This window comes from Elephas maximus, chromosome 8, assembly GCF_024166365.1.
Source record: "Elephas maximus indicus isolate mEleMax1 chromosome 8, mEleMax1 primary haplotype, whole genome shotgun sequence".
Taxonomy (NCBI): Eukaryota; Metazoa; Chordata; class Mammalia; order Proboscidea; family Elephantidae; genus Elephas; species Elephas maximus.
In genome coordinates this window covers 112530170-112537155 of record NC_064826.1, presented here as the reverse complement: position 1 = coordinate 112537155, position 6986 = coordinate 112530170, and positions in this window count along the sequence as shown.

Genomic DNA, 6986 nt, shown 5'->3' with positions numbered 1-6986 from the left:
GTAAGGAACTGTATGCTCAGAGTCATCCAGACATGGTTGTTGCTACACTAAGAACACTTGGAAAATTCTCTTTCTTACTGCTTCATCTTCTTTTTTTTTTTTTTTCGTTGGGGGCCAGTTATACCAATTTATACAATTTTATTAATTTTTAACTTATCATTTTGAAATAAACTGACTTACAATAAATTTGCAAAAATCCTATAAAAATCCCCAAATAGCTTTCATTCAGCTTTCTTAAATCCTATCATCTTATATAACAACAGTACATTTATCAAAATCATGGAATTAACATTGATGCAATACCACTAACTAATCTAAAGTCTCATTTAAATTTCAAAGATTTTCACATTAATGTGCTTTTCTGGTCCAAGACAAAGTCCAGGATCACAGATTGCATTTGTTTGTCACGTCACCTTAGTACCTACATCTTTCTTTGTTTTTCATGATCTTCACACTTTTGCATAGGTGGCACGGTAGTTAGGAGCTCAGCTGCTAACGAAAAGATCGGCAGTGTGAATCCAGCAGCTGCTCCTTGGAAACCCTATGGGAGAGTTCTACTCTGTCCGATATAGGGTTGCTGTGGGTTGGAATCCCATAGGGTTGGAAATGGGTTTGGTTTTTTGGTTTTGGATCAGCTATTTTTGTAGAATATCCCTTGTCCGAGATTTCCTCATGGTTAAATATAGGTTATGCATTTTTTGGCAAAAATACCACAGAAATTATGTTGTGTTCTTCTTAGTACACCCTACCTGGAGGCACATAATGTCACTGTGTCTCATTACTAGTGATGTTTACTTCATCCCCATGGTTAAGATGGTTTCTACCTGGTTACTCCACTGTAGCGTTATTATTCCCGTTGCTATCAGTAAGGGTCTTGTGGGAGATTCTTTGAAGATATATAAATATTCTATTTTTCTTCATTACTTTTTTCCTTGCGCATGCTTATGCTCTCACCCTGGCTCTTGTTTTCTCTTTGTCTCAGCAAAACTTGGCTTCCAAGTGATAATCGATTTGCAAAACAGTTAATTTCTCTAATAATGGGGTATATTTCATCACAGTTCACCTCTACCTTTGTCTGATGTGGTTTTTTCCCACCACGCCCCAGCCCCTCTGGGTGTCAGGGGCTCCATGCTCTTTTTGCATCCTGGGCTACTGGAGGGTAGAGGTATCTGCATGAGGTTGTTGGGATGGAGCTGGGCAAGTTTAAAGGCACAGGCAGGCATCCTTCTGCTGGATGATCTAGGCGTGTCACTGCAGCAGTTCTCAATGGTGACGCCACTCTCAAGACCTTATGGCAGCTAATGTGGCTCCTCCGCCCAGAAGACATGAAGTGCTCTGTCAGACAGCAGTGAATGGTCTACCAACGTTACTCTCCCATTTGGCTACCCCAAGCGTCAGACACCACCAGCTTCCTTGTGAGGACCTTTCTTCTTTCTCCCTAGTCCCACCAGGCCAGGCCCACTACTGCCTACCCTCGGCTCCCTCAGTCTCAGGCTCCACCCTTCCTCCTTCTCCCAGGTAACCTTCTCTGATTTCCCTAGGAGTGTGGGTATGCACATGAGCACAGGTATGGGGAGTCTTATTCTTTCTCTATTTTTATTCCCACTCTCCTTGTTTTGGTGTGGCATGCCTTGTTTGAAGCTCCTTGAACACCTGTCCTGTGTTTGGGTAATTTCTCATGCTATGTCCTGCCTTCCAAGACAAAAGCCAGAGCTCACTTTCCTAGACTATCTTATAGCTTAAGTACAGGCCCGTGGTACAGGCAGACCTGAGTAGGAGACTTTAACTTGAACAAGAACAAGAAAAGGCAGTAAATCCTCTGCCAATCCCATGGTCTGTAACCTTCCAAGGGCAGCGAAGCAGAGGTCCTGCCTTTCAGGGCCAGCCTCAGCACATTGGTGGCTGGTCTCATCCACAGAGGAACAGGAGTGGCTGTTGATCTGTGGCTGTGGAGCTTCCAAGCCTAGCTCTTAGTCTCCCAGAGAATTCATGGGCTACCTGATATGCTGCAAACTGCCCAAATGTGCTGAAGTAGGTCCTACAGTTTATACCTTCTGCCTTACTTCCTTTAAGCCCTCCCTTTTAAGTCTCAAAACTATATTCCCCATTGCCATTGAGTCAATTTTGACTCATGTGACTCTATAGGACAGAGTAGAACTCCCCCATAGGGTTTACAAGGAGCAGCTGGTGAATTTGAACAGCTGGCCTTTTGGTTAGCAACCGTATTTCTCAACCAGTGCAGCACCAAGGCTCCCAAAATCTTATTAGAAAAGTAAAAACAAACACACAAACAGATAAATGAATATTATATTTCTTTTGCCGCCCTTCCCTCCATTTCTCCATCTCTCCCTTCCTTTCTTCTTTCCTGCCTTCCTTTGTCTCTTCCTACTCCTCCCTTTCTCCTTTCTTACTCTTTCCTCCCTCCCTCTGTCCCTTCTTTCTCTTCATTTCCTCAACTCTGAAGCAATTTTATTTCTCCTTGAAGCACTGTGGCTATCCCTGACTAGGGGAAGTCACATATGAGGAGGTGGGAAAAATAAAAGCACAGAGATTAATATTTCAAAATATTATCTTAACCTAATGTTAGATATTCCACATGTCTGTCAGTTTGTCTTACTGTGGGGGTTTGAGTGTTGCTGTGATGCTGGAAGCTATGTCACCAGTATTCAAATACCTGCAGGGTCACCCATGGCGGACAGGTTTCAGCTGAGTTTCTAGACTAAGACAGACTAAGAAGAAGGACCTGGTGGCCTACTTCTGAAAAGGATTAGCCAGTGAAAACCTTATGAATAGCAGCGGAACATTTGTCTGACATAGTACCGGAAGACAAGCCCCTTAGGTTGGAAGACACTCAAAAGATGACTGGGGAAGAGCTGCCTCCTCAAAGTAGAACTGACCTTAATGATGTGGGCGAAGTCAAGCTTTTGCTGATGTGGCACGACTCAAAATGAGAAGAAAGAGCTGCAAATATCCATTAATAATTGGAATGTGGAATGGGTGAAGTATAAATGTAGGAAGAACATGCTTAGCATTTCTCAAGCTGAAAGAACTGAAGAAAAAATTCAAGCCTCAAGTTGCAATATTGAAGGATTCTATGGAAACAATATTATGTGACAAAGGAAGCATCAAAAGAAGATGGAAGGAATATACAGAGTCACTATACCAAAAAGAATTGGCTGACGTTCAACCATTTCAGGAGGCAGCATATGATCAGGAACTGATAGTACTGAAGGAAGAGATCCAAAATGCACTGAAGGCACTGGCAAAAAAACAAGCCTCCAGGAAGTGATGGAATAGCAGGTGAGATATTTCCCCAAACAGATGCAGTGCTACAAGTGCTCACTTGTCTATACTAAGAAATTTGTAAGACAGTGACCTGGCCAGCTGACTGGAAGAGATCCATATTTATGCCTGTTCCCAAGAAAGATGATCCAATCGAATGCAGAAATTACCGAACAATATCATTGATATCATATGCAAGTAAAATTTTGCAGAAAATCATTCAAAAATGGCTGCAGCAGTACATCAACAGGGAACTGGCAGAAATTGAAGCTCGATTCAGAAAAGGACGTGGAACCAGGGATATCATTGCTGATGTCAGATGGATCCTGGCTGAAAGCAGAGAATACTAGAAGGATGTTGTGATGGATTGAACTGTGTTCCCCCAAAATATCAACTTAGCTGGGCCATGATTCTCAGTATTGGGGGATTATACATTATTTAATGTGATTTTCCTATATTTTGTAAATCCTTTCATTATAATGTAATAAAATGGATTAAAAAAAATAGCAGCAGTTATATTGATGAGGCCTAAAAGATCGGGTAGCGTCTCAAGCCAATTTCTTTTGAGATATAGAAGACGGAAGCAAGCGGAGAGACTTGGGGCCCTCATACCACCAAGAAAGCAGTGCCAGGAGCAGAGCACATCCTTTGGACCTGAGGTTCCCGCACTGAGATGCTACCAGACCAAGGGAAGACTGATGACAAAGACCTTTCTCCAGAGCTGATAGAGAAAGGCTTCCACTGGAGCAGGCAGCCTGAATTCAGATATCTAGTCCAGTGGACTGTGAAAGAATAAATTTCTCTTTGTTAAAGCCATTCCACTTGTGGTATTTCTGTTATAGCAGCACTAGATCCCTATAAACAGATGTTTACCTGTGTTTTATTGACTATTCAAAGGGATTTGACTGTGATGCTCATAAAAAATTATGGATAACATTGCAAAGAATGGGAATTCCAGAACACTTAATTGTGTCCATGAGGAACCTGTACCCAGATCAAGAGGCAGTCATTCAAACAGAGCAAGGGGATACTGCATAGTTTCAAGTCAGGAAAGGCATGCATCAGGGTTGTATCCTTTCACCATGCGTATTCGATCTGTATACTGAGCAAATAATCTGAGAAGCTGGACTGTATGAAGAAGAATGGGACATTAGAATTGGAGGAAGACTCATTAACAACCTGCATTATGCAGATTGACACAACCTTGCTTGCTGGTAGTGAAGAGGACTTGATGCACTTACTGATGAAGATCAAAGACCACAGCCTTCAGTATGGATTATACCTCAACATAAAGAAAACAAAAATTCTCACAATTGGACCAATAAGCAACATCATGATAAACAGAGAAAAGATTGAAGTTATAAAGGATTTCATTTTACGTGGATCCACAACCAATACCTGTGGAAGCAGCAGCCAAGAAATCAAAAGACAGTTTGCACTGGGCAAATCTGCTGCAAAAGGCCTCTTTAAAGTGTTAGAAAAACAAAAATGTCACCTTGAAGACTAAGGTGCACCTCATATGTATGTGAAAGCTAGACAATGAATAAGGAAGGCAGAAGAATTGACGCCTTCAAATTATGGCATTGGCGAAGAATACTGAATATACCAGGGACTTCCAAAAGAACGAACAAATCTGTCCTGGAGGAAGTACAGTCAGAATGCTCCTGAGAAGCAAGGATGGCGAGACTACTTCCCACATACTTTGGACATGTTATCAGGAGGGACCAGTCCCTGGAGAAGGGCATCATGTTTGGTAAAGTAGAGGGTAAGCAAAAAAGAGGAAGACCCTCAACTAGATGGATTGACGCAATGGCTGCAACAGTGGGCTCAAGCATAACAATGATTGTGAGGATGGTTCAGGAGCAGACAGTGTTTGTTCTGTTGTGCATAGGGTCTCTATGAGTCAGAACCGACTTGTGGGCATCTGACAACAGCAACAAAAATAATGTTAGAAATTGTTATAACTTTTAAACACTGACACAAGATAAGTGTAATTGTGGCTTGCATGTCATGACTCCAGTACTTTCCCTGGTCTAGTGTGTTTCTAAAACACAGTGTGTCCTCCTTTGGGTGCTTGAGAGTCAGTCTTTCCCATACTCCTCCCAGCTTGAATGCCATTATTTGCACAGAAAGCTGAAGTTCCCCAAGTCTGAGTTCCTCACCCATGTGAAGCAGATAGCACACAACATGAGTATTTGAAACATAGAGAAGGCAATGGGCACCGAAGCCTTTGGAAAAACACAAAATTCACTGAAGTGGAAGATATTATTTTGCACTTACATGTAATTTGGGTGTGTCTAATTTCCTTCTGTTTCACTTTAAAGCACAAGAATAAAACTCTGGATTGGATTTAGGAGGAGCTGGAGGTGCCTAGAAGTCCCTGTGTACTGCAAAAGGTCAACACGCTTGGCTGCTATTTGAAAGGTTGGAGGTTCAAGTTCAACCAGAAGTGCCTTGGAGGAAAGGTCTGGGGATCTACTTCTGAAAAATTAGCCACTGAAAACCCTATGGAGCACAGTTCTACTCCGACACACATGGGGTCATCATGAGTGAGAGTCATTCGATAGAAACTGGTTTGGTGGGAGGTGCCTAGTGTTTCCCCCCATGGACTCCCACCCAGTTCTCTCAGTCTCAGACCTTGGTCCAAGGACAAATCAGGGGACAAAAACAGATGCGAGTGGAGGAGAATACGGTGCACAAGTGTGTACTGTTTGGCCTGCATTGTGTGTAAAGGAAGTGACTGCACAACCTTCAGGCAGTCTTGTGTTCTTCAACTGGCAAGCAGCTCAACTGCTCTGTAGTCTTTTACTCATTTATTGCCTGACTTCTAAAGACACCTGACCCTGGAGACCTGAGCAGTTGCTGCTTTGCCAAGGGATTCGCACAAATGAAGGAATTCACTCAAAGGGACTGTCTTTGTTTTGTACTTAGGTGAGAGATGAAGGACTCCTGCTCGCATTTTTCTTCAGGGACTGTGGTTTATATTTTGCCTCTTAGTTAGCAATTTGGCGTTTAATGCTTCTTCTCAACCAGTAGGTATGTGCATAAAGTGCTCTTTAATTGGAATGCCCTCCAGCTTCTCTGCCTGGCCTGTGCCCGCTCACCTTCCCCAGCTTGCTCAATCTTTACTCTTCCACCCTGCTACCCAGGATTAGTCCCTTCTCCCCTTTGAGCACCTCTCATTGTTTTAGTCTTGCTTATATTTTGTGTCCTTACTAGATCTGATGTGTTTCTCTTTGTTCTTATAACAGCTTCTGTGTTAGTTGCTTTATGAATTTTTATGCTATGTTATTTAGTGCATAAGTATTCATCACAGCTATAGTTTGTAACGCATTTACCCTTTATTATTTAAAGTGCCTTTCTTTGTCTTATGTAATATTTTTGGCAACTTTTCTGTATGTTTAAAAACTTTTATAATCAAAATAAAAAATAGCTGTTGAACCTAGTTGAAGGGTATTCAGGTATTCATTGTCCTATTTGTTCAACTTCTCCATAGACTTGAAAATTTCCAAATTGAAAAGCTGAGGTGGAGGAGGATAGCAATGTGAAAGCAGATCAGAATGTATTTTTAACACACGTGAAGCCTTGTGGCTTTAAGGGTGTGGTGGTAGCTTTAGTCTAGAAGACCTGGATTTGAATCCTGTGTCAACTACTCACAAAGGCTTCCTCATTTCTCTGAGCCTCAGTATGCTTAATGAGACTGT